The sequence below is a fragment of the Anser brachyrhynchus genome (genome assembly GCF_964034855.1).
Source record: "Anser brachyrhynchus genome assembly, chromosome: 3".
In the NCBI taxonomy this organism is placed as follows: Eukaryota; Metazoa; Chordata; class Aves; order Anseriformes; family Anatidae; genus Anser; species Anser brachyrhynchus.
The window spans coordinates 110,489,377-110,517,366 of NC_137696.1; the positions used below are offsets into that span (position 1 = coordinate 110,489,377).

At 44.6% G+C, this 27,990-nt stretch overlaps 1 long non-coding RNA gene across 1 annotated transcript; it reads left to right on the top strand.

Moving 5' to 3' along the window:
* The first annotated feature begins 666 nt into the window (after window positions 1–666).
* Window positions 667–27,990, top strand: LOC308192190. The gene is made up of 4 exons (XR_013948612.1): window positions 667–915; window positions 10,143–10,322; window positions 25,899–25,957; window positions 26,278–27,990. It is a non-coding gene; the product is annotated as an uncharacterized lncRNA (long non-coding RNA).

Genomic DNA, 27,990 nt, shown 5'->3' on the forward strand with positions numbered 1-27,990 from the left:
GGATCGTGTCATGGATGTGAGGTACATGTAATAAAATCAGATGAAAATAGTTATGGACATAAATTATTTACATGTTATTTATTTACTAAGATACATAGTCATTTATGTATTTTGTAACTATTCCTAATCCATGAAGTCTCTGACCAAACCTTCATCTAGACAGCCAATCCAGCAAATTTATCAGCCTGTTTCTTATGATGACTTCTCTGAAGGATGAAGAGTTGAAGCTTTTGGTAAGCAGATGCTTAGGTTTGTGAAGGAACAGAATGGTGATGCACAGCCTTCCCTTGGGTGGGAGTCAGAAATCCAATCAAGCACATCTTTTCTTCTGTCTTACAGAATTAACGTGCTTCCCTCGTAGATTAAAGGACCAAACCTGCAAGGTTTCCTCCAGGCGTGCAGGGTTGGATGCAGCAGTAACAAGAAGCCTGCACCTGGCTCTGGTGGGTCTCCACACGAGGTGTCCCACTCTTCTTCCCCCCCTGCGTCAGGCTGCCTGCACTCATTATAGGGTGCAGGTGATGTGCTCCAAGGGGTTTTGTCTTCTGTGGGTCAAAGTTTTTCCCTCTTAGATTAGATAATTGAGTGCTGCCAACTCCTGTGAGGGCAGCATGGCTTTGCTCAGCTGCTTCCAGCAACGGAGCACTGTGGCCATGGGGGCCTGTGTCCTCTCTCGTCCCTGCTCTTCATCACCTGTCTAAGGTTTGTGAGGTGTACTTCGTGGCTTGGCTACTTAGAAGGAAACACAGAGGGACGCTGGAATTAATTTAAGCAACCAAATTCAGATGCCAGCTTGAGTGCCTGAGGCAGCTGAAGGAACTGGACCAGGCTATCGTTCCTGATGAAGCTTCCACTTCCTGCTGTATAGGAGACCTCTTCCTGCCCCTGTGGCTGGGCAAGGTGGGAACATTTAAGGTATGTGCCCTCACCTGGTGCTTGTCCTATTCAGGGCCTTCCCCATGTGGTCAGTCAGTGCTTTATCACATCGCTAATGGTGTTGTCCTTGGAAAACTGTGCTTGGGTAGGACATAAAACATGTTTTATGTTATAGCAGTGCTTCCCAGCTCTCTTGTGGTTGTCATGCTTGAGAAACTTGGTTGGGCTTTACATCTACCTGGACATAGCTGCTCGTCCTACCATGTTCTCACCCCAGTAGGCTCCAGCCCCGCCACTGGGCTGAATTCAAGTGCCTTTATGGCTAAAGATAGTATTGATATGTATGGTACATTAGGAGACGTGCAGTTGTGGATTGACCGCTTAGCAAAGCCTATCTGATACTGCAACAGGAGAGAAAACAAAAGCTGAATTCGTTACCAGACCATGGCAAGTCTGGTATTGAAATAAACAGAAGCAACTGGAATGAGGTGGAGTAACTGATAAAATTACTTTAGTAATGTAATTAACAGTGAGATGATAAAAAAAAAAGAAGTCAAGTCACCCTGGAAGACATATGCCACAGCCTTCCTCTTATGTTTGACAGGATTTGCTATTGAGAGTTGCATGGAAGCGAGCTACAGCGAATGAAATATGCAGAACAGAAACACAGGTCATGTTCTATTCAGTTTAAGGGGGAGAGCAAGATTTGAATTACCTGGGCTCAGATTCTGAATTTGAACCTGGGAGCTGCAGGTCCTAAGGATGGTGGGATTTAATGGTGTGTTGCCATGTACTGATATTTCGGTACTTTCAGTCCACAGGCAGTATTTTTTAGTTGCACTGCAGGAATAATTTATTTCAGAGTATGCAAGTTGTCTTCATCAGGAAATAGTTAAATACCACGGCGGGGAAACCTTTATATTCTGATCATTTTGCATAGGTGTAGATAGAAAAATCTGGTATTGAAAGTGTAAGATTTAGCAGTTATTTCAAGTGAGTAGTCTGATTAAAGCCTTAACAGCAAGATTTTAAAGTACGTAAATATAATGATTATGTTGAAGTACGGTTTCTAGCAATGCAATTTCTGTTTTAGCTGCTACCTCTTAATGGTTGCTTTTCATTCCTGTAGGCAGGTTGTTGGGCATGTTCCATTCAGATGCTTACTTTAATTCCCTGTGTCACACTCCGGTGGCTTTGAAATTCATCGAGGCTTCGATCCAGGAGGTTCCTCAGGTTGCACCCAACCAAGGATCACATTTTGTCTACACATCACTTAAGTTTATGCTCACCTTGTTACGTGGAGGTGTTGTGCTGGAAGAAGTGATTGCCTTCCAGTTGAAATTGGTGGTCAGGCTGCTCATAACCGATGTATTCAGGTGTGAGTTTTCATGAGCGATGATGTGGTTCACCTAGAATTGCTGTTTTCATTCCTAGCCTGCTTGTATCCATTCAAAATCTTTGAAGAGGCATCTCTACTATTCATTTCAAGCCATACTTTGACTTCTGCTTTTGTGTCTAAAACATACCTGTCCTTTTCTTTCTGTATTTCTCCCTGACAAGGATAGCATGAATCTTTCAGTACTCTTGTTCTTGGAACTGCGTTGTTCTTGCTAGCAAAGTTTTCTAGCTGGAATCTCAGTGCCTTTTATTATTCTTCCTCACAGTTTTCCTTAAAACCCTGCTACATGTGTGCACTGATGAGTGGATGTCTTTCTATCAGAGTCTGCATTAAGCTTAGGACTCATCTTCAGTGGGGGAATTACTTTAGTAGGAGCTATATAGGAAGTGTCAGGTCATAGCTGCATCCCAAACAGACAGTTATCGTTCCATATTTTTAGTTCTGCATGTTATAGGTTGCTTTCAGAGTACCTACTGTCAGCACCGTGTGTACCCCACTCTCCTCTGGGAATTCCTAAACATGTTGTGACCTTGCTGGTCACCATGGCTGATGGTGACTTGTCTCACTGTATCTGGGTAGACCAGGTGATTCTCTGTGAAGCAGCTCTGGTTAGGATTAAAACCCAGAAAAACAAAAAAACCACACACAACTTTTTCTCTTTTGTCTGAACTACTTGCTTGAATGACTCAGGGGGAAGGGGAAGAAAAAGTTACTGTAATGTGATTCTGAAACGTCAGTCCTGGCTTGTTAAAATATTGCATTGCACTAAGCCTTGTAAATCACACGTCATTTCCTAATTAAAAACTGACCAGCATAATTGGGTCTTTCACTGCTGCGACGGAGCCTTGCACAGACAGGCATGCTCCCAGGTTTTCAGGCGCTGGTGTATAACCAGCCACGGCTGCCTCCTGCTTCACTCGGGTTCCTTTTGGGAGGTAGGCTCCTCAAGGAAAGAAGCTCAGCATGTGACCACCTCCTTCTATTGCTGGCAAGGGGATGTTGAATAGCTGATAGTAAAAACAAACAAAAAAGAAAACAGTAAAGTGTATTTTCTGTGTGCTAAACCATAACTTTGAATCGAAGTCCAGATGTATTCTACTGCTACGAGAAAGTAGAATGTTGACGACACTGATGGGCTTTCTGGTTCTTGGTCCCTTCTGAGGTATTGCACCTGTATCCCTTCCTTTAGAAGGCTTGGATTTAATAGCACTTATAAAGTGTCTTTCTGGGCATATCTCTTATGGAAAACTTTAGAAGTATATTTTTTGTTTTGGTGCAAATCCCCTCAGTGGAAAACTTCCGTGGGGTAGACAACAAGCACTACTGGGAAAGAGTGCTTACAAACTTTCCAGGCAGAGGTTGGGCATTTCTGTTTTAGGCACGTGGTTGGCATTTTAAGTAAGCAGTGACTGTTTTGCAAGTTCTAGTTGTACTTTTTTGGTCTCGTTCACTGTTAAAGGTAACTAGTGTTGCTTTAGTTACCTTGTTGTGCCCTCCGGGACCTCTGCAGCCCAGAGCCACACGTGCTGCCCTGACAGCACCCAGCCAAGCTGAGCTTCCCTTCCAGTGCTGTTGTCTGCTTTCTGCTCATACTCCTTCCGTGGGCCATTAATTTTGTTCCAATGAATAAGTAAATGAGTGAACGCGCTGGTGAGATCAGATGTGGCCGCTGTTGGTGCTGAGAAATGGGCCAGTGGCTCTCCTTACCGACCTGCAGCCCAATTAGGCAAAAGGAGCATCTCTTCCTAATTCCCTTGGGTGTTCCCTCAAGCGACTGCTGCCCTGCCCTGGTCGGCCAGGCGAAGCCCATCCTCGCGTGGTCCTGAGTACTTTTTGGAGAACGACAAGAACTGCTCAGGCTTTGGATATCCCAACGGAGAGGTGGTTCAGAGCAGGCACAGTTCTGCTTCCCTGCAGGGGCACGGGGCCCCTATGTGCATGGGTGCTGACACAGAAGCCAGGCTGCCCCAGGGACCTGCAGCAGTCAGAGGCCATCCCTGTCCCGGGGCAGGGTGGACTGTGCCTGAATCACCTTTACTTACATTACCCAAGGACTTTACACCTTACCTATGCAACCTGTTCCAGATCTTCTAGTGCAGATTTCCTATTAAAGATCTTACTATTAAATTCTTCCTGTCTACCCTAAGCTTCCAGATTTAAACCTTTTGGATTTTCCCTGTGTTCAGCTGCCACAGAGGCAGCTTTTGGCCACTTTTAACGTCTTTAAAGAGAGTTAAAGTATCTCAGTTCTCTCCCCTTGCCTAACTAACCCCTGATTAACCCAGTCTCTCCTCTGAAGCCAGATTTTCTGGGTCACGGACCATGCCCTTTTCCCTCCGTTGGGTTCTCATCTGTTTGTCCACACCTGAAATACGGTGCCCACGGCTACACGGGGATGTTCTGCTGAGGCCTTAAAGCCGAGAAGCCCTGGCAATGTCTTGTTACCTTTTACCTCCTTCACTCCTAGGTGTTTAGTCGTGGTTGGATGTTTGCTCGTCTTGCACTGCGAGCTTGCACACCACTAGTGGTGCACAGTAATGTCCTGTTCCTTCCCTGTTTGCTTGCTGCTCACCCTCGCCTTCTCATCCTGTATTTTTCCACTGTCCTTTTGAATTGTGTCCGATTTGTTTCCAGCTTAACTTTAGTTTTTTTTTTTTTTCTTGCTTTGCTTTTTTCCCTTCTAAAAATATAAGGTATATAGCCTGAAAATATAGGGTTATATTTTATGTAAGGAAAGAATAACACTTTGCATGTCACAATTACCTTTCAACAGATACAGATAACTGCCTGTCTTCTCTGAGGTGGCATGAAATTGCTGTTAACCACGTGGAATATTCCATCAGAACGGTGCCAATTTCCTCCTGCAGCCTCTCAGAATAGCTGCCTTATAATACCGGGTAATTAAGTTGCACTTCTATTGCCCTTTTAACCAAGGGTATCATAACCTTGCTTTAAACTGTGAATTCACCGGGAAAGCTTATACCTATGTCCTGGCCCAGCAGGATCCCAGGTGAAGTGCTATTGAGGAGGAGTGATACAAGTGCTGTCCCACAGGGCTTGGGCCATAAATATTGTGCTGGGAGGGCAAGGGCTGAGGGGAAACTCACTGCAGATGAACAACCTTGGGCCATGTATCATGCCCGGAGGGACAAGCACAGGCTCCGAGGGCTCCCGGGTCTGTGTTTATGATGATAAATGTTTCGCTGCAGAGCTGAGCTTGGCATTGAGGTGTCTCCCCTGTGATGCACTGGTTTAGAGCACGTCAATCTTTTCTCCCTTCGTTTTTGAGTGATTTACCTGAGAACCTGTGCTGATGCAGTGATTTGGGCTACCACAGCCCATAATGAGCTCTTTCCCAGGGGTGTGCAGGGACCTAACTGTTACGAAGGTTAACAATGCCATGGAAACAGCAAGGATTCAGCGATGTCTGTTCAGCAGAGTGTGGGGTCTGGCAGGAGGCACAGAAATGGCAATTTTAATTATAAGTGAATTTATAATGCAATTTGCACTTAATGTGCCTGGCACAATATTTTTTCCATGGGAACTTCTAGGATACCGTGCTGAACAAATTGAGTGCAGCTTTCGCTAACTTGTACTAAGTTGCTCTAAACAACTGCATTTGTAATTAAGCAAATTCCTGACCTTTGCTCAATGAATAAATTTGGACTGCCAAAAGATCATATACACCAAGGTGGTTTTGCTTGACATTTGGGTACTGTTAATGACCAGGAGCGAAAGAATGAAGTTCTAACAAATATTGGCAAATTCACTAACTGGAACAGCAGCAATTCAAATTTAATTGCATATTTACAAGCTAATCATTCATGTGAAGCTTTCTAATGAAAGCTGCAGAGCCAGGCACCAGATTAAAAGTAGTATATTCCCTTTTTTGTAAGGGACACTGTCAGAAGTAACAGAAGAGGAGGATTTTATAGTCAGTCCATAATTTCAGGTTTCTGGGTTCCCCGCTGAGCCACTGAATTCCAGATAAGATCAATGAAGTCTGGTTCCCTGCCTCTGGGTTTAAATCCAATTCTGGCTGCAGTTGCTCGTGATGGCTGATTTTGGGGGTGGGCATGCTCTTGACTGCACCACAGGTCAAATGTCAGAACTTGGGACCATCCATCATCTGGGAGGTCGCTCAGATGAGGTCAGGGACTCTTTCAGATTGTTTTACTGGCTATTGGTCTGCAGAGAAGTACTCGGTGTTTGCTGATCTATATTTTTTTTTTTGGTTGGATGGATGGAATGTGTAAATGATGCTTTGCATTTTGAGCTCATTTCTTCCACCCCTCCCCTCCAAAAAAAGCTAAGCAGTAACAAAGGGCAGGATTTCAGAGGACAATGTTTTATCCAGATCATCTCTCTAGGGCCTGTATAATTCCAGCAGGAGATGGTGGTTTTTGTTGTTGAATCTACGTAGTTTCAATGGGAAATAGTGTTTCTCGTGCTACTGGAAAAGGCTGAGATAGTTAATTACCAGAAGGAAATGAACAAAAAAAGGAGGAAGCAACCTCATCTGTTCGTTGCATCAGATTAAAGAGTGAAGTAGATGGAGAGAGAAGTGCTTAAATATTATCCACAGAGTAGTTTAGTCTGTAAATAACTTCATTGTCCACAAACAGTTATGGGCAGCTGATGTTTAATTGGTTTTGTTAGGTGAGTTGGAAGTCCAGGGGAGGATGAATTTTATCCTCTGGGTGTGGAGTTGGGACGTGTGTGTGCCGTTACTTGTGCAGCCACCACGTGACAGGGCATCTTTCCTCAGCTCCTCCTTGTAGAAGATGAAAACACCTTGGTTAACATGAATTTCTTAGCCCAAATGTAATTCACTTCCTCCAAAGCGTCCAAGGTCGAGGCTGTCTTGTTGATGGTGTCTCTATCTTACACCGTTTCCAGACTCCGGTCCCACTGGAAATCGCTGCTGTCATTTAGTGCTGGCTGTCAGATTGCGCTGAATGCATCGTCGTCAGAGCGCCAACTGCCTCTGACGTGATGCAGATTTTCATAATGGCTGAAGTCTTAATCTGCTGGCTCCTGCATGGGGAGAAGCCCAGGGCTGGGAACAACAGAACCTAGCCTGGAAAAGACTCTGCGAAGTTTCTAGCTACTGTGCTTCTGCCTTCCTGTCTTGGCTGGTGCTCTCCCTGTAACCCACAAGTCCCTTCACAATAGTCTCAAACTATCTTGGGACTATTTCCTTAGTTACTTATGTTTTGAAGTTCTCTGGCAGCGTGGCACCAAGTTTTATTGTAAACTTGGGCATTTGCCATCGGAGCTGTCAGATCCTAGCGACTTTGAGTAGAAAGTCCAAGCAATAGCAGGGAAGGTCAGTGTAAGTGTACATCTACATTTTGCTGTAGATGGTTTCTATCGGGAGCTCTTTACTTAGCCACAGCCATAGCAGCTAAATCCTGGCATGCAGTCTACAGCTGCGAGCTGCAAATATCGGTGGTTAGGTTAGTTATTGTTAGAAGCAAACAAAATGTCACGTATGAAAGATTTCGTATAAGGGCAATGACAAAGTTTTGTCTGCAAACTTGGAGCCTTGCAATCAGGTAGACCAAGCCCCTTCAGGCTGATTATATCTGGAAGCCTCCCCCATTCCCGAACCGTACAGCGACGTGGATGTTGCTCTGGCTGCATGCGGCAGTTGCCTTTCGATTGCTCAGTCAATAGGCAGAGAAACATAGCTGCCCTGTGCTGGCTGCTAACAAGCACAGAGGCTGATCTTGCAAGCTCTCCTAATTGAATTTTGCTTACAACACAACAGCCCCTCACCTGGTAGGATTAGACCTGTAAATTGTCCCCGTGTCTTTTTGTGTAACGGAGTGTCACACGGGTATGAAAGCATGTGCTGTGAAGTGACGCCTTTGGCAAATGACTCTGCAGCGTGAAAGAAATGCTCTCAGGTGGGAGGATGCTAGCTGAGTAAATAGACTCCGAGGTGGTTTATCCTTCAGGAAATGGTCCGGCTGGGTTCAGTTGGGATGAACGTGATGGTGAAACTAAATGATATTAGTTAAATCCTGCAACAGTCTTATCTTTTGTATGTATGCTAGATCATTCTGAAGATAAATTAGTTCTCAGCTAAAATCTAAAGACTATTATGGAGTAGACGTGATGCATAACGTCCATGGGAATACTCTGTTGAAGGCAGCTGGTAGCTCTCCTGCAGGACCATGGAAGCTTGGAGCAGAAGCTGGATGTCTCCACAGTCTGCAGGGATTTGCTGTTTCTCTGGGTGTGAAGAGCAGGTTTGATCTGGGCTGGTGCAAAATTATCCAAAACACCAAAGCTTTGGCTTCCTATCCCCTTCAAATACTTTATTTACTGATATTATACATATAGTTTATTGTGTACTGTAGTGATTCTACCAATACACAAAGCTGAACATCTGAACGGGCTCCAGGACGTCATCTATCAAGGGTTTAGGTTTCTTTAGGGGAGAGGTTTTCTTTTGTTGTCTCAGATGGTGCCTCTTGTGGTTTTGGCACAGATTGGGTAGAGGCTAGCACGAGAGTGCAGGTGGCAAGTTTCTCTCCATAGTGTGACCAGATTTCAGTCAAGTTTTCAACTCGCAGATACCCAGGTTTGACTTCTTAAATTGTTCTCATCACTTATTCAGCTGAAGACTTTATCTGGAAAACCCAGCACGTGCCAGGTTCTGTCAGAACCACCTACGCAGAAATTGCTTGGTTTTCCTAATATAGTATGAACTAGCTTTAAACATCTGAACATTTACTTAAAAGTTAATACTTTGGCTGTTTTAAAACAAAGATTCCTGCTCTAATTTTAGCAAGTGGAGCTGCTGTCCAGGAGCCCTCAGTAGGCACTGTCACTTCCTTGCAGTCTCTAGGTCATGCTGCCCAATGTGTACCGAGCTGGGCTTCTAGGAGCATCCAAATCCTTGAAAATCCCCACAGATGCTCCGTCTCATAAAGCAGTTGTTTTTCATTAACTACTCTTTTCTGAAACAGCACCGATGAGAAAACTGGGGGAAAAGTTTCTTCAGTGTTGTTTGTAATTAAAAACAGCAACACGGATGGCCCAGCTCTTGCAAAGTGCAAGCCCACTTTAATTCAGTCTGCCCTTAAATCTGCTTAAGCGTAAACCAACGAAAGCCAAAACAAACTGGGATTAATTAACAGTGTTCAACACAACTGTGTTGCATCTGAGACCCCTGCGGCCCCCAACCCTGGCTGGGGCTGGTGTGCTTCCAGCTGTCCTCAGGCTCCTTGCACGTCCCTGGTCTCCTCCCAGATGTGCCCATCTAATTCTGTGTGCAGTTGTCCAGCAGCAGTATGCTCTAAATGAGCTGGGTTAGGGGAGACAAAAGCAAAACCTAGCCAGAAAAATTTTGCTTTTTTTTTTTTTTTAAGCTAATCCCACTTCATCACTTGACTAAAACCACTTTGGAGGCAGTGGTCATCTTCAGGGAATGACACAGGGCGATGTTCGCTAGAGGTGGCTGCTGCTAGTCCATGGCTGTGGGTGTGCAGCACAGCCTGGGAACAGCTGTGCCACTCATGTGCCTGCTGCCACGGGCATAGGTCGATGCTAGAATTTTCTGGCCCTGATTTAACCCAGTGGCTGTGGTCCGAGGCAGGATTCGACCTTCTGACTGCTCTGCTGAGTGAGGAAGCAGCAGAAATAACGCGGTGAGCAGCTGGGGCTGGCAGTCTCTGCTGTTATTGCCATTAGAGCCAAGAGAAGATGATTTTAAATCCCTTTAAAAGCCGGTTGAGGCTCTGCCCGTAGAAAACTTGAGTGTTTCAATCCATTTGTGTGTATTTGGCACTTGTTTAACCCTTTCTTCCTCACCAGTTTCCTGTGGCTTTCCTCAAGCAGAATATCTCTCTTATAGGCAACCTCACCATCCTTGGGTTTGGAAGGAGGCGTGGGGACATCGTTGTGTGAACGCTGCTCCCTGACACAAGCAGTTTCCCAGGAAAGAAAAGCTTGCAGCTCATTCTACTGATTGCCAGACTTCATTCCACTATGCACAATGAGACATACAGACCTGAACTTCTATTAAGACCCTCCTGTAAGTACCTCCTGTGAGCCTGCTTTCTGTTACTTTGAGTCTGCCTCAGTTTGAATCCAGCTGCTGCTTTGCCTTTTTGGGATGAATTGTGGCCTTTTCCACCATTTGAATAAATACAAACATGCCCTATGTGCATCTGCTTTGGCGAGTCGCTGTTGGGTTATCTGAGCAGAGCAGCCATGTCATTACTGCTTTATCTGGGAGTGAGATTTAAAAGCAGGATTTTGGTAATAAATACAGGCTTCACGCTAGTTATTAAAGCAAACAGAGTAGCAAAGATAAGCCTGCTGCATTTATTCACGGATAAGGAGGTAATATAGAGGAACACAGCAGTACTTTGTCAGACGAAATTTGTTCCTCCTGAGAGTACTGCTTAATTGTGCTTGCCTGCAGGGAGCTAGGCGCCGTTTGTGAGGTGCTACAGAGACACGGAACAAAGCTCGTGACCTCTTGGAGCCACGATCAGAGGCTCAGACTCAAGCTGCTACTACATAATGAGTGGCCATTCGTTATCCATCGGTACTGTCCTGGTTCCAGTTAGGACAGAGTTAAGTAGCTCATAGTAGCTGGTAGGGTGCTATGTTTTGGATTAGGATGAGAAGAGCGCTGATAACATGCTGATGTTTTAATTGTTGCAGAGCAGTGTTTACACCAGGCCAAGGACTTTTCGGCTTCTCGCTCTGTCCTGCCAGCGAGCAGGCTGGGGGTGCAGCAGGAGCTGGGAGGGGACAGACCCAGGACAGCTGACCCAAACTGGCCAAAGGGGTATTCCATACCATCTGACGTCATGCTAAACAATATATAGGGGTGGCTGGCCGGGGTGGGGGGGCCGGCTGCTCGGGAATAGGCTGGGCATCGGTCAGCGGGTGGTGAGCAATTGCATTGTGCATCACTTGTTTTCTTACACATTATTATTGTTAATACTATTATCATTATCACTATTATTATTATTATTGTTATTATTATATTCCTTATATTCCTGTCTTAATAAACTGTCTTTATCTCAACTCACCGGCTTCACTTTCCCGTTTCTCTCCCCCATCCCAGAGAGGGAGGGGGGAGGGTGAGCGAACGGCTGTGTGGTGTTTAGCTGCCAGCCGGGTTAAACCACAACAGGTACCCTTACCCGTGTTTGCCTTTAGCCCTGGGAAATGTGGACTAATTCCGCTTACAGATTTCAGGTCTCTAAACTCACCCTACATTTCCAGAGCCTCAAAGTGCGCACACAGACCATGTCTGGAAGGGGGCTTGTTAAACACAGCAGCAAGATCGTGACCATAATGCCTAGTTTAAGGTGAGAAATGGCAGGTCAGCCTACCAAAAGTAGGGTGCAAGGCAGGACTATTTAATTAACAGCAGTCCCCACTGCTGCAGTACCCCAGGTGCCAGATTCCTGCCAGGATGGATCCTAGACTTCCAAGGAGAGGACAACATAAGGTCTTACAAGATTTACTGGGTACTCTGTCCATGCCTAAAAGGCAATAGAGGAGAAACACAGCAAGCAAATAGCTTAAAGGGAAGTCACATCATTTATACTTTTGATACAATGTACTGGAAGAAAAGATCCACCAGGTAGGTGCCTGATGGAGGATGTGGCTGCCATGATAAGGTATTCAAAAAGTTCTGGAGTGAATGAAGGCAAGACAGTATTACTGAAGTCAGCAGTCACCGAGTGATGGTGAAGCAGCTGCTTATATATAAGATGTTATATATAAGCACCAAAACTTGGGTGGTGATAACATTTAGAGTGGATGAATGAAGAGGATTTTAACTAGAAAGGGAGGAAAGCACTGATGGCTGGCCTGGGAAGCTTATAAACAATCACCTTCACTAGTGTTTTCATGAACAAGCTACAGAAACGTGTCAGTGCCAGGCTAGGATCATTTGTTTCTGTCTTGGTGAGTGGGACCATTTAGATTTTTGGGGGACCTTTTTGGTGGCTGATATCTTTTTTCCTTCTGTAATCAGGAAACGATATCATTTGTCATGAGATCCATGAAGACAGCCTGAAACAAGAGATCCCTTTTGTTGCACTGAGTTCATGTCTGCTGTTTACTTAGGATGCTGAGAAGGAGGACCAGAAATGTCGTGGTTTCTGCCACGGGATGTAGCTAGGTTAAAGACAAGGTTTGAGATGCAGTTTAGGGAATCTTTGGACTTCTGATCCATCAAAACTCATGTCTGTTTCTGCAATGTCTGCTCCAAGCCCTTACCCTCGGGTGCTATCCAAGCAGGCTGCCTGGGTGAAAATAAATGCAGATCGTCCTTGATAGGTGCCTGGTTCGAAGCTTCTGATCTGAACACAGGTTTGATCCAGGCTTGCAGTGGCTGATGCGTGTCATATTGCTGCATCCTTTAGGTAGGATAGAAATTCCAAAATTTCTGAGAATCAGCTGGTGGATGCTGGTAGAAGTCTGAAAACTATGTGTTACAGATGATTTGTATGGCAATTCCTGTGCATTTTTTCCTTTGTGGCAGTGCCTTGGGGCTCTGTCATAAGCATCACTGTGCTAGATGCTGTGTAAGCAATGAACAAAAAGTCCTTGCAATAAAGGTATCTACATAAAGACAGGTTTGCCCTGGAGAGATAAGGAGGGCATGGGACGTACCCTTGGTAGTCTCTTGTATTACATGCAGATGCTGAAACAAGCAGTGCGTGACTGGTAGGATAGAAACAGCAAGCTGTCATTATTTGATTTAATACTTCTTTCAAGCATTGTTTAACACATGCATATGTATATTTTTTTTTCCTGGAGTGGGTTGTTAAACTGATATTCTTAATAAGGTCAACAGCCTTTAATAAGATAGAGCTGTATAAATGAAAAATGAATTTGAATTGGTCTTCATTTTCTTGTGCCTTATGTCTCAGTAACTCAAGTTTGTTCAGTTTCATGTCATCCAAAAAAAAAAAAAAAGGAATGAAAAGGAATGAAAGCATGAAGGAGAACTACTTTGCTTGGGAGGTGGAAAAGGTTGTTTTCAAACCCATGAAATTCTCTTGGATTGAAATTTTCCCTATGGTCAAAACAAGCTCAGATGTAGGGTTTTGTCCAACCTTATTACAGACAGCCTTGTCTCTGGTCCCAGCTCTTCTTAGGGTGCCTCCAGTGGAGGGAAGATCAGTCAATTAGGATAGCTATAACAGCATCAGTGAGATGGTTTTGGCAGAGGACGTTGTCCTGTTTGCTTTTGAAAGCAACTGCCTGAGTGTCAGCAAGCACACAAAATACTTCGGAGAGATTCAGCCTTTGGGTTTAATGGAAACAGCTGGGAAGACACATGGAGATAACGCTCAGGATGTCTGGGACAGATGCTCACTAAATGTCGCCTCCAAAGGGGGAGAGGGCAGGAATGGAGGGAAGGAAGTCTCGTCTGCTACCATCGCCATCTGCTGCTTTGTGCACTTCAGAGTCCTGCCCAGAGGTGTCCCAACAGGCCTGTCAAAGCTAAGAATAATACCTGGGATCCTCCAAGCTTTTTTTTAATGGCTATTTCAGTGTCCCTCTACTATGTCTTTTAATAAACTGCCTTTTGCCCGAAGGCAGAGAGATGGCTAAAGATGACTTCTGAAAGCAGAGGACGGTCCCTCGAGGGCAGCATGGTCAGGGGACCAGAGGGACAGATGTGGGCACACCACAGATTACTGCTTCAGTCGCTGCCTCATGTCCTCTTGGAGGGACGTGAGCCAAAAAGCTCTGCTTTGGGTTCTCACGAACTCTGAAGGTGCGAAGATTTTGATGTACTTTGGTACCTATAACCAAGGAGCTTGAATAATTCATGCATGTTCCTCTGTTGCCTTCATCTAATCAGCTTGTTACTGCCAGCTGATGCTGAAGAGCGGCTGTAAATAAGACGAAACCCTAGCTGTACCTCGGCTGGATTTATTTCTATGGGTAGATCAGTTTTAAGGGAAGTTGCTGCGTTGTGTTGACCTGATGCTGGTTGTCACTTGCCTTTCCTGCATTTCAGTGTGGTGCTGCTGAGGGATAAGGCTGTTTAATTGATCTCCAGTTGCTTTTCAGTGTTTCAGTAATGCCTATTAAAAATATTTCTCACAGCTAAAGGACTGGCAGCTGTAGCAGACTGGGGAACTGGACTGGTATGAGAAAAGGAGAGAGTGATGGAGAGGAGGCATATTTGGCATCTGTGGTTTCTTAAAGACTTTCTCTCCAATAAAGTTGGAAAGCTGATTTTTTTTCTCTCCTTTTTAGTGCTGCTCATCAAGTTCAAATGGAGGGCTGGGAGTGGAGAAACGAACAATTGAAATGGAGAAATGCTCTCACACATTTGTGATTTGACCTTGTGCCAGTGCACCTAACCCATTAGGCAGTGGATTGACTAAAATGACTCCTCTGAATCACTGAAATTGTATCTAAAATGGCAGCTTGATTTTTTCTTTTCTCTGTCCCTCGCCTGTTGTCACCTTCCCTTGGACTCTGGTGCTGAGCCCTAGTGCTGTAGCTATCTGTGTGTGTGTGTGTGACAGTCTTACCATCAGGTAGGTGCTGAGAGCCAGCTGGGATGGATTCAGACACCCCCCATTTACCAAATCACCCCATTTTTTTTTGTACCATCCCCCCATTACCAAAATCACAGCAAATAGGATGAGACGAGCCCCCTGGGCTGATACCCCAGAAGGGGTTGTGTGAAGAGAGGTTGGGGCCCTCTGGTTTGCAGAGAGAAACAGGCTGGGAGAAGGGTGCAGAAGTGCCCAGTGGTGGTGCAGAAGGTCATTTTGGTGTCCTTTGCTCATTCCCTTAATCCACAAGCAGGGGAAATTCAATGAAAATGGGAGCTAATCAAGCAGGAGCGGAGGAAGGTGTTTGTTAGCTCTGTTTACCGTCTGTCTGTGAGACTTCTCCGAGGCCAGGAGCTTAGTGTGGTCTAAAAACCAGAGACACCCACACAGGTGATGAAATCCCCTGTTTCAAGGCAGAAAAAGATGATATAAAGCTTGTGTATCTCATTTCATAGGAAATGCCAGCAAGGCCAGATGCTTCCCTCCGTGCACGCTGTCTGATGGATGCCGGTCTGTGTTGGCTAGTGGATCCACCAGTTTGATCTCTGAAGACCCTCTTAAGCCCTTAGAAAGCAAGGCAGTTATTTGGAAACTACTTTGGCAGTTGTTTGGAAACTTATTTCATGAGCTAGATGGATGGAAGGAGATTTCCGCGGTGCAAGACTCAGTGGAGGGGACGTGCAGAGCGATGTCCCTCCCCAGGGATGCTCGGGGTGGTCAGAGGGGATGCAAAGACCAAGGCTGGCTGAGGGCATCCCTGGACAGAGCATCCTCTGCCTTCTCTGCCTCTAGTGACTGGAGGGTTGGAAGCCACAAAAAGCTTTGAGTCGGTGTTTGGGCTGTGGTAGACAAAGCAGTGTGAAGGAAGCCTTGCTGCAGCCTGTCCCTCTGCCAGACCATCTCCCAGCACACACCCCCGGAGGGCATCTTCAGCAGATGGACAGTAGCTTAGCAGCAGCTTTGTTATAATTTAGTTAAAAATCAGCAGCAATAGGAAATCAGGCTTTCCTAGTTCTGGAACTCTTTCTTTTTCTCATCCTCTCCTCATATTTCACGTGTTTCTGTTGGAAAAGAGAAGCTAAAACAACACTCAAATTGTTTTTTTCAAGGAGAAATATTTCCTTTTGAAGTAAAGAAGAAAGCAAATGTTTCCACTAACTACTTTGAATGATGTGATTTAGCCACTTCCAGAAAACTTTTCATATTTTCAATCTGTCACAATCACGTAGTTGAGCCAGGAAAGAGGAATTTAAGCTCTGTCCCCCTGTCGAATCCGCCTGTGTGGCTCCTGCTATTTTCTCTCCTGATAGAAGCAATTGGTGTGCTGCTTTCTGTCCTCAGCTGCCACAAAAGGCCACGATCCGACGGGATGTCAAACTGCCTCGCACTTGTTAAGCTCCCATGGCTGGCAGCATCTGTGCATTTGCAATGACATCTCCAAATCCATCCAGGATACAAAAGTACTCTAAAATTGTAGCCTTTGTGTGTGTATGCGCTGTATGTTTTATTTATAAAGCTTTTAGAGATAGCAGCTTGTTCTCTAATTTATTTTGGGTTGGTGAGGAGGAGGAAATCTCATTGGCAAGATAGGGAATTTGCAATCTGAATGTAAAAGGAATGTGGGGAAAAAAAAAAGTCCAGGGTTCTGGGACATGTTTGCATGAATAATAATGCCTCCAAAATGATAATGGACTGCCATCCATTTGTAGAACTGCAGAAGCTGCTTTGATAAATAAAATGATACGTCAAATTTTAAGCAGCATGGGGTCCGCATGTGTCACTTATCAGATGCAATTAAATAGGAATAATTGCCTGCCTGCGAAGCGAAAAGTTGCGATATCATGGTGCCATTCCCAGCTTTCACTTGCACGAGGTCTCCAGTTGCTGTGGACACCCGTTTCAGAGCCTGTCTGTGTTTGACTGGGAGCTGTGAAGCTGAAGGTGGGTGCGTGTTTGCCGAGCTCTTTGAGGAGCCAAAGCTCTGCTCTTCTGGTTCCATGTCCAAGACCTCCCTTAGGTATTTGTAGGGGCTTGATCATAACTGGCACTGCTGGGTGCTTGTCCCACACTGGGTACACGAAGTCCTTGCAGCCCGCAGTCGGTTTTGAGCCACACAACCATGACTTCACAGAATTCCTTAGCTCTTGGAGGATGTCCAAATCTAGCTGAGGAAGAGGTGCTCAAAGGCATGGCCCTCACTCTGGGGAACCTCTACGAGCAGTATTGCTTTTGGACAGCTTAGAGATGGTCAGGACCTGCTGGGGAGGGGAGCTGAGCCTGCCTTGAGGTGGGGAAGAGATGCAGACTAGCAGGTCCTTGGGGTTGCTCTCTTGTCCACCTTTCCATGCTCTACCACGGTGTGGTTGGTGCTGTCTGGAGGCTACACTGGTGCTGGAGATGCATTGGGTGGACCTTTTTGTACAGCTGCTGGAAATGCAGCAGAACTTCCTTTTTTATTCAGCTCTGGCTTGTTTCTTTGCTGCTTTTTGTTCCCAGTTGCTGGCACTAAAGTAAGAACTTCTAATTGCCATGTACTCATTAGCTAATTATGTGCACCTCCTTAGATGCAGATCGTGGACAAGTGTGTACTAGCTATTCCAGGTTGCACTGTATGCAAATACTTTACTAGAGGCAACAAAAATTTCTATGAAATTACTTGAAAATGGCTTTTGGGATCCTAGTTGCTCTAGCCAGAGTTCAAGGAGAAGGCTTTTATTTCTCTTTCCTCACGTCTGACGAGGTATTTGTTGTTTCTAAGTCTTCCTGTGCAGACTTTCAGTGCTTTCTGTCCTGAGTGTGTCTCTAACTCAGGTTTTTGTAATACAATGGTTTCCAACTGCGTGAAAATCTGATGGGAAATACATAACTGTAAGACCCAAATTCTGTTTTTGTCACTTCAGGACTTTGAAGTAATCTTTTCTGCTGCAAGAGCATTTCTCTCCGTCCTTTCAGCTAATGAAAGTTTCTGTTCACTGTCAGCTATGTAGTCACCCACTACCCAAGGCTATGTTGGTCTACCAGAGGGTATTAGCACTTGTGTGTTACTAGTAAAATTATTAAAATATGAAGAAATCCAATACATGGGCTTTCATGATGTCTGTTATTCTGCAAGGCACACAGATAAGATCATAACTTGATGCTGCTATGAAGCTGTGCCCAGAATCCAGGCTGGCTGTGGACAGAGCAGTCATTTAATGTTTTCCTCTTGCATGTACTTTCTAGGTTGGAAGTTCCCTGGAGCAGCAGTTTCTTGTGCCCAGCAGCGTGTGCTTATAGACCCTACCAGGACAGAAAAGCACAACAGCTGAGTGTGTTTGATGAACCTACACCAGACATTAGGCTGATGGTACCAACGACAGTAACCTCAGTGTTATGGCACCTCATCCCAAGAAGGCTTCCCATCATTGAAATATATTCCCATCATTGAAATATCATTGAAATATATTTCTAATGGAAAATCTATTTACTTCAGCACCGTGCCTGGGTTATGAGGGAGGTTATGAAACTGGCTGGGAGCACTAAGCCAGTGCAGGTCCTTCTGCCTTCCAGCTGATACCACTGTACCCAGGAACATGCTGCTGGCGCCCAAAAGCTAGCAGCACTGTCTAACTTTACTGAATGGTGAGAAGCATCCTGATCCCAGGGCAGGATGTCTCCCTCGGATCAGTCTCCATGGCTGACCCCCTGCATACTCACAACTCTGGAGTTCTGGTTGGCCTCCCAGGAGTGCCAGCAATTTTGCTGGCAGTGCTTATCAACCCGAGACCTGGCTTTAAGAGTACAAGTGCAAACATCTCCAATGTAGACAAAGCCATTAGCTTTAAAGGTCAACACTGAAGCCTTCCGTATACGCCATGCAGAGGCTATCTGCGTTAGAGAGTCCTTGTAAAATTAGAGAGTGAAAAACAGGAGTGTTAGCACAGGAGCAAATGGATTTGCTGGAACGTGTTCAGCAAAACAAAGCTGAGGCTTATGTTTGCGCAGTGCCAAACCTTCCTGTGGCACAGCATTATGTGCTGTCGGGCTGCTCTTCAGCTGCCAGCCCTGCGTGCCCTTCCTCCTCAGGTGTGGGACATACGATGATTTGCCTTGAGCCCTTGTGGGCTCTGGACTGCCCGGGGTCCCTGTGGCTTGTATGCAGCAGGTCAGGTGTGTGTACATGTCCATGGGCTGATTTGCCCATGGCAGTTGCTCATATTTTAAAGGAGGCTCCTTTTGGTCTTGCTTAGGGTCCTTAGGGATGGCCGAGCCTGGATGCAGGTGACATTTGGCCGACAGCTCTGAAGTTCCCAAGTCCTCTTGGGTTAACTTATGGGAAAATGGGGTTGAGCTCCTCAGGCCTATCCGGGCTGCCCACTGCACTGGCTGTGGCCGCATCTCTCCTCTCTGTGCAGGGCCACAGGTTGGGCTGTTCCACACAAGACTTTAGGTTGGAAGACTTTAGGTTGGCTTTCTACAGAAACGAAGCTTAGACTTGCAGTTTGTGTGGGGCCATCTGTCTTCATGCTTGGAGATGTGAAGCCCTGTGAACACAAGCGCCTGTTCCAGCAGATTTTTACAGAGGTGCAGTTGTCTCAAAGATGTGATGTCCTGGCATGTATGGGAAGGTCGGTCTGGTATTCCTCCACAAAAATAAGACTACGCTGGGACATTAGTCCTATGGATACCAAAGAGGGCTTTTCAGTGAGCTCACGTTAGAATGCCAGGTACCATTTTTCTACATCAGCTTCATGCTTTTATGCTGGTTTCAGCTAGTGCTACTCCTGAATTAAACTTGATGTGGTTTGGGCAGGTGGTACCAAACTTCAGTCTTACAGATGTGGTGATAAAGTTAATCTATCAAAATTTTTGTGAGGAGTGAAAGCTGGTGGAGTGAATTTGTGCCAGCATCATGTTTGTTTGCCTATTTTTATTTTCTTTTTGGTCCTGAGACTTCGTGTTAGGAACCCTAAAGCAAGTTCTAACAAATTGGCAGAGCAGAACTTCATCATAAATACAGAAGAGGATTTAAATACCTAAATCACATTGGTACTTTCAAAAAGTAATGCCTCACTACTGTGTGATTTTGATAAACTTGGTCAGTCATTGGCAAACTCAACAGTTTATGAAAAAAGCATGTCTGAACTGGAAAAAGGCCCTCTTTTGCTTCAAGAAAATCTGGAGGGGAGAGGAAAGTCATAAAATATTAACAGTCTCTGCTTTTAATGCTGATACAATTACCCCTGCACAGCTCTGTACACCATATTTTGAAAGCCTTGTGGTGCATTGGGAATAGCCATGTGTCTTCTTACAGGGGAAGTCAAATGGGCTTGTTCCTCCTCTTGACATTGCTAATGATCTTCAGAAGTGGATGCTGTTTGATACTGGTTAGGGGCCTCATCGCAGATCGAACAGGTAGGGTTGTGGGGCTTCTTCAGGGGACTTGGGACCCAGAAGACCATGGTCAGGTGGACTGGTGGGGTCTTGCAATGTAGGCAGAGCCCACTGCACTGTGGTTACTGGTCTAACACGTCCACGTCTGAGTGGCAAATTTTGAATTTCCCTTTGCTTATCCAGGGACATATGGTCCATGGTGCAAATCCACCCACACAAGTGAAGTTGCACTACGGGAGATTTTGTCCTGAAATCATTCAAAGAGAAAATTTTGGTAAATGTTTGTTCTAATTAGCATAAAAATATCTTTGGGCCAAGGCTTTAGGTGGATCTATGGATGAGTGGAAGTGATAGCTTCAAGCAAATAGGAAAATAAGAGAAAAGCTAAGACAGACAACACTCACCATACTTTTCAACTGTCAGAAATATTTTCTTCTGGTTTGGGTAAAGGAAGGTTTCAAGCAGTGTTTATTCATGAGGCTCGGCCCATCCCCGTGCATTTTTTATCTGCACATCCTATAGCAGGTATGTCAGGGAATGTGGCACTCTATTTGGTGGAGATCAGACAGTCATATCCGAAACAAGATGAAGGTTTTCCAGAATTAAAGAGCTTGATTAGGTGGGGGTCTTTATGTCACGTCATCTCTCTGAATGTTTTCATGTCAGCAGAAAAACAAGAACAAGGTTTTCTGACCTTGAAAAGAAATGCCTGAGGGAAAGACTCCTTCATGCAATTTTTAATACCCTTCTTAGTGACTTTTTAAAAATTGCTGTAGCACGATACAGGTTTGAACTAATGAATGTCACGCTCATATGGGGCAGTTCCAAAAATGAAAGACCTTGATTGACTGAACACTATTATTGCACTGCACGATGATGTTATCAACATCACCTACATTTCTGACTTTCAAGTGTCTTGGTATCTTATAGTTAGCCTGTCTGCTGCATGAGAGACACACTCTAGATTTAGTTTCAAAGCCATCACACAAAACTTTATTTAAAAAAGAAAAGTAAAAGTGAGCATTGTATGCTATTTTTTTGTTTTCATTTACCCTCCCCCCCCCCTTTTTTTTTTTTTTACTTAAAGTGGTATTTGCTAAAGACTGATTTCACTATGGCTGTTTCTTCCCATATACTGGGAAAGAGAGCATCATTTCCAGATCCCTTCAAAGACTGTTTCATTTGCAGGTCTTTGGAAGACAGATGGGACTGTGGTTGTGGTAAAACCTTGGCTCCATTTTTTTCACCTGTAGCAAGGCACCTCAGCCAGACTGCCACTTCTCTCCTGGAGGAAAGTCCTCCTTCCTCCCTCCCCAGCTGAACTGAAATGAACAGTCTGCATTTGTAAACAAAATATCCTGAGTTTTTCCTTTACTGAAGGGTTTGTGAAGCATTGGAACAGGCTGCCCAGGGAAGTAGATGAGTCACCATCCCTGGGGGTATCCAGAAAACATGCAGATGTAGAGTTTAGTGACATGGCTTAATGGTCGACAGCACTAGGCAGCACTAGGTTATAGGTTGGACCTGATGATCTTAGAGGTCTTTTCTGACCTAAATGACCCTGTGTGTCCTCTGGAGCTTCCTGCCCAAGGCGCCCAAGGCAGCATTGGCTTTGACACAGCTTCCCCGGCCACAATTAGCTTTTGGCAGGTAGAGATGGCTGAGCTTCAGCACTGATAATTTTTCAGCACTGTTGTAGCTACTAGAGGGAGGCAGATGTTAGTTCTTGGACTGTGGGGGTTTTGAGGCTGATCCTCTCATGACAAGTTCAACTCAGACACCAGAATTTTACATAAGCTGATCATGTGGGGATCTATCGTCATCAAGGCAGGTGTTGGGGATGGACTTTGGGTCCCCACTGAATTCAGTGATAAAATTTCCTCTGATTTCATTGAAGACAGTTTTAGGTGTCTCTGGTTTGGGCAGTAGCAGTAGAAGGTTAGGGTTCATCTTCCAAATTTAACAGATTCACTGTGAATGGCAGTGGATTGGGACTGGGAAGATCTAGTTCTGATTCTGCTGCTGGCTTCCGGGGCACTGAAATTAAGTTACGCTACTTATTTCTGTCTCATTTCTTCTAGCAAAAATATCTCCTTGTTGAGATTCAGCCATAATTACTAATTCCCACATTGACGATTTCCCCAGCTCATGGTGTTTTCACATCCATTCGTGCATTCTTTTCAGGACTGTTACACTGGTTGTGCCTCTTTTTCAGTCTTATGTATTTCTCTGTCTGTTTTTGTCTTGAAGGTGCACAGAATTTATCTTTACTGAAATTCATTTCTCTTTTCTATATACCTTTCCCTGCTGCTTTTCTGGTTAGCAAAGCTTTTCATGATTTTCAGTCAGGACTTCAAAAGCTGGAGGAATACACATCTTGCCTGAAAGCTGCTGAGGTGAACGGAGGATTTTGTAGAAAAGGATCTTAGAGCACAGGGCTCTCAGGTCAAAAGTGATCTTGGTTCAGCAATGCAGAAGCACATACCAGCCGGGGAGAACTATTTAGGTGAGCTGCTGTGCGAGCCCTTGGTTCTTGTGTTAGTGGAGGTGTTGGCTTGCAGAGTGCAGTGAAGAGTCTCATCTAGTGCAGATGTTTCTTTGTCATGGCTTCAGAGCTCTTTGGCTTGAGTTTGCCTCAGTGGTTTAACCTGCAGTTATACAACGATGTGCACAAACTACTAAACCACAGATTTGCACTACAAAAGAATAAGATTTGAGGAGTTCTGCCTGTTTAACACGCATACATACAACTGGGGGCAATAATACCATCAACACCACAGATATCAGTTATGGATGCCCTCTACCCTTGGGAGAAGAGATGTTTAACCTAGCTTAGCAAGTGAAAGCAGGCACCGCACCAGCTTTATGTAGGTGGCCTCTGCTGGCTGTCTATGATCGCAGAATGACAGAATGGTTGAGGTTGGAAGGGACCTCTGGAGATCATCTGGTCCAGACCCCTGATCCTTCCATGTGGTGTGGATCCTTCCATGAGTAATTCATTTGTGGTCTGGTATGGTATAAACCTAACTAGCAACAAGAGAGTGTTGTAGGATACGTATCATCTTGTGGTGGGCAGAGCGTTATTCCAAGGAGATGGGGCTTAGCAGAAAGCTGTATCCAAAGCCTCATGGCCAAATGCATCTTGGAGATGCTGGTGGAGTCTGGCTTAGGGTCTGCACCCCATGCCACCCTGCAAGTCCTTCCAGCCACGTAGCCTCCCTTAGCTGCAGCAGAAGCCAGGGAGATTTCTATAATGGATTAATAGAAAGACCTTGGATTTTTCTTGGCAGCATGTCATGTAGGAGCCAGTGGGTTATGCATCTTCAAATGCCAGCGACAGCCCTGTTTTCTTTGTGTGTCTGCCTGGTGAGATGTCCCAAAGAGGCCGAGTGGAGTCAAGAAGTTTTCCACCAATTGTGCCCTGAAGGTATTTGCAGTTGGAGCTGGAAAAGTAAATTAAAGCAATCAATCAGGCCAGCTATGTAAAACAGTGCTCTTTTGCAGTTGGCAAAGTGGTTTTGTGATGTGAGTCCCAGGCTCTTGGTTCAATTTTATTTTCCTTTGCTGTGACCTTCCTACAGCCTCTTACCCCAGTCCAGCATAAGTAATGGTCCAGACTGGGGTAGGTTGTCATAATTTAAGCAGAACTGGGACAAAAGTAAAGATTAAGGCTGATGAGGAAGAGCTGGGAAGAGGTGTCTGCTCCCCTTGGACCGCACTACCAAGGACATGCTCTTGCTCCACGCTCTGATAGAAACCTTCCAGATGTTTTCTTGGTCCTTGTTGACAGCACCAGGGGTTGTGTTTTCACTTATATCCTCTCTGTGACCAGCAATTCAGAGGGGTCTGTCCATGGGCATGGAGTTTCTGTTGTTTTGTTGTCTTCAAACAAAAAGTTCTGTTAAGATAAAATAGAAATTATGAGGGGTGGGATGTAAAATCTAGTACTGTTTTATCCTTCTTCCTTTTTCTCTAGTTTCTCCTGAAATAGCTCTGGCAAAAGTTTAATCTTTAAATGCGCAAGCTACTGTTTTGAGTAGAAAGTATAACCTGGCAATGACAAAAAATATCCAATAATCCTGTTTTAAAATAGACACAGAACGGTTGTGTCTGGATTATTTTAGACTATTTTTCACCCGTTTTACAATGACAGAAGAAAATACAGGCTAGAATTCTATGAAGATTGTTTTCATCAGAACATTTCTCATTTATTTTAAATTTACCAAGAAGAAATACGGCCTTTGTTTCCTTCATTATATTGAAAGACTAGGCTAGAGATATATGATATTGTCAGAAGTGAAGAAAAATTCAATAGTTAAAGGGCTTCTCTAGCAGTAAGAATGATTTCTGGCATACAGAATAGTACCTACTTTTTTTTTTCTTTTAATAAGAAATGAAAAATATTAGATAGTCTCATGTAAAAAATTCCTTTATTTGCAAATATATTTTCTTCACTGCATTGGCTATGCTGAGAACTTGGTTATCTATATCAGCTATATTCTCTCATGTCTCACCATTCTAGTCAAGATACTCAAGATCTTATACTGCTAGTAGTAAAATATCCTTGGAAGTCCTGAAAATTTTAATACATAATAAAATTTTACAGTATGTTTTTATACTTTAAAACTACACCTGCCATGGGTGGAAGGTCACCCTTTGATTTTTCTACAGAGGAGGTCAATGGTGAAGTTGCTCTAAGAGTACAGAAACTTATCACTGAATAGATACCTCATTTTTTTTCTTACATTTTGAGTAATCAGGAGAAAAGTCCAACAAGAAATTGCATGTTCTGGGTACTTGGTAAGTGGCTGTTTTTCAAAGAAGCAAAAATAATCACATGAAAAGGTTGTTTGGATGGTCAAAGAGACATAGTATTCTGTTCATTGATGAAAGGAAGTTTGGTTAAAAAAAAGTTCTGATTAAGAAAATTTCTGTAAACAAATCAATATTTAATAAAGGTGAAAGAGAAGTTGATGGAAGTCATTCACTGGACATTAGAAAATGCAGACAACATTTATTGAGGGAGAATAAAAACAGAAATTAGAAAAATATGTAACTAATGAGTTTAAGGATTTGGCTGCCCTAGTCAAGGAACACTTATGGATTAAAACCTGATTAAATGACAGATCCAAAAAATATCTGTCATCAATCTGCACCAGTGAACAGCAAAGATATTTGTTCTTGGCCCAAAGTTAGTCAAGATTTGTATCTATAAACTTAGACATCATTTTCTGCTGATACCATTTGTCCATGATTAGAACATTGACTGAGTGATAAATAATGAAGGCTGGTCATTGGCACAGCACAGTCAGCATGAATTGCACAAAATGTGTTCTTAGTTGGGAATGAGTTCCTCACTGAATTTCTAGAGAAGAAATTGCCTATTCATCATGGAAAAAAGAAACCATAGCAATAAAGGCTGTTTTAGAGTTAAGTCACTGTTTCCTTTGTGTGAGAGCAGGTTGCAGCAGGCTGCCCTGCACCTTGCAGGCTCCAGATCCCTGAGCAGGCTGCAGGAAATCTGTTTTGAAAAGTGAAGAGCTGTGAGAATTTATTCCACTTTCAAAAAGTCTGGCTTGGAGCAACCCCACCAAACTACATTTTGGAGTATCTGAACATACAGATGACAGCTGGTCTTGTGCTTACCTCTGTTTTGCTTAACCAATCTCTGTGTTTTGTTACAGATCGCACTTTCCACTGGACGCAGACGGAGGGGCTCATCTCACTCCTATTAGGCATTTAGGTGAGTTACTGGAGTCCGAGCCCCTGATTTCTTACCATTAATGAAGAGAGAGTGGCATCTCCAGAGGTCAACTGACCTCTCCTCTCTTAGACATTTGTTCCTCCTGTTTCTCTTCATTGCCAGTGAATGGAGCCTTCAGTAATGGACTAGGCAAATGCTGGATAAAGCAAAGATTAATCCCACTCCTACAGCATTGTTAAGAAATAAGAATTCTTTGTCCATTATGAGACAGGGTGAAAAGCAAACAGATTTTAAGGGAAGTGAATAATGATGCTCACCTTCTGTTTGTTGGTTTGTTTTGCTTTGTTCATGTTGTCCAGCTTTCTTCAAGAGATGGAAAGAACGGAAACATCCTTTATAGAAATAAAAATAAAAGCAAGGATTCTCCCTTAAACACTTGGATCTGCAACTTGAAGCTATATGGAAAAATCTCAGCTGTCACGTGGCCCTGATTAAATTACAGTGCAACCATAATGCTTCTTCCTTCCTGCACCCACAGCCAGCATGTCATAAACGTGCCTGAGGTATGGAGAAAGTCTGTCAGCTCGAATGTCTGTTGTGGCATGACAAGTGAAAGCACCGGACTTTCTGTGTTGAAGACAGAGCAGCTTAGAGGTAGGATGAAGTCCTCTATGGACAAGGTGACACCATGGGCTGGTGTTCTGCTGCCAGCAGCGATGCTGGAGCCCTGGGACGCTGCCTGCACTGCCTGCACTGCCTGCTGAACAAACCTGCCCCCATGCATGGAGGCATAGCGGGGAAGTCAGTACCTGGCTCTTCCCTAGCACAGGTATGCTTGTGAAGACGTATCTGCTCCTTTTCCTTCTCTACATCTGGCCAGAAAACCAAAGACAAGTATATGAGGGAACAAAGTGCTTTTTGCATGGCCACAGCTAGGCCACTGTAAGGTATGGGATTCAGGTCAAGACCCTTAAATGTAGATGTCTACCTGCAGGTGCCTGTGTGAGCACTTGTTGTCTAAACTCACATTATAGTCACTGGAGATCAGGTCCATGGAGCCTGGACAACGATATCTCTTACTGCAAATCCGGGTAAATTGTCCTCTCGTCTGAATCACTCCTTAGGCCACGTAGCTTGCATTGTCTAGGGATGGATTCGGTGTCCTAAACACAGACACCTTGCACCATCTGAAAAGTCCTAGGAGGCCCCCGTGGGTCTCCAGCTGCTGAACCAGGAGAACAAATCTCTGCAGGCACCATGGTGTGCCTACAAGCCCTCCGCAGGCACCTCGAGGTCCTGGAAATGGCACTCCGCAACTCTGGTTGGGGAACCAAACTGATGCCTAAAACTGCGCTGAATATGGTGGGAGTTTATACACAGTCTAAACGTGGAGACATAAAATTTAGGCTTCTTCATCTGAAGTTATATATTATCGTTAACCACACTCTCACCAGCACCATCCAGCAAAGCACATGGTATGACTGCTGTGCTTAAATGAAACGCGTTGCATTTGTCAGGGGAGGTAAGAGACTTCCCAGACAAATCTCTCTCTCCTTGGAGCAGGCAATCCTTTGTAACCAACCTACTTCCAGCCCTGACTGCTGGATGATTTTCAGATGTGAGGTGGCAAATGGAAAACCTCTGCGCTTTACCAGGACAGGGGAGCAGGGGGTCTGGCCACTCTGCTTGTCCCACCAGAAGCTAGGGGACTTGCAGGCGCAGGTGCTCTGCTCTGCTGTGCCCTTGTCTCCCCCTGCAGCTTGCCGAGGGCCTCATAAAGTCTCAATTTTTCACTCAGCCACCTGTGGACAACTCTGTGTGTGTGTGTGCAGGTGGAGAGAGAAGTGGTGTTTGACTTTCTCCAGCCTTCAGCTTCACGTCACTGCACGTAAAGCAAACCTCCAGATCATTTATTTCTGGGCTTATTCCTTGATTCCCAGAGTTTTGATTTAATCTTAAAATATTTTAATCATTTCCTTGGCAAATGACACTGAAATTGGACAGATGGTTTAAACTTAGCTCTTTTCCCCGGAGAAAAGCCGCTCAATTAAAACAACCGTAGCTTTCACACA